Below are 521 nucleotides of genomic sequence, written 5' to 3' on the forward strand. Positions count from 1 at the left end.
CCACTCTCCAGTAACTACTTATTTCTTTTCTTCCTCTCCCCTGTCCTTCCCACAGACGGCAGACCTGAGGACCCGCACTGCACGCATGGGTGGTCACGGGAACTGCCGGCTGTTCCTCTGAGATGCCCTTCACAGTCCACCCCTTCATTCCATTCCACTTTTCTATACTAATTACCCTCTAAACACCATGTATATACTTAGATGTATGTGTTCTATGGAGATTAGCATAAGAGCATCATTTTTGGAGGAATATGTTTCTGCTGTTTAATTTTTTGTTGTTTATTTTTCTCTAAAGGGCAGCACAGAATTCGTCCGTGTTCCAGAATATCTCCGCATCTTCCTTTCTTTTAGGCAAACCGTAATCCATTCATACCGACGCAAGCAATGACTCACGCAGCGCTCACCATCGCACGCAAACTCCCGAGTGATGTCGACACGACCTTTTTCTTGTGCGCGCCCTTTCGCTGAGCCTAAGAGTCTCCGATTACCTGATGCCTTTTAGTTCCGTTCTGAACCATCTT

The sequence above is a fragment of the Penaeus monodon genome, chromosome 27 (assembly GCF_015228065.2).
Source record: "Penaeus monodon isolate SGIC_2016 chromosome 27, NSTDA_Pmon_1, whole genome shotgun sequence".
Taxonomy (NCBI): domain Eukaryota; kingdom Metazoa; phylum Arthropoda; class Malacostraca; order Decapoda; family Penaeidae; genus Penaeus; species Penaeus monodon.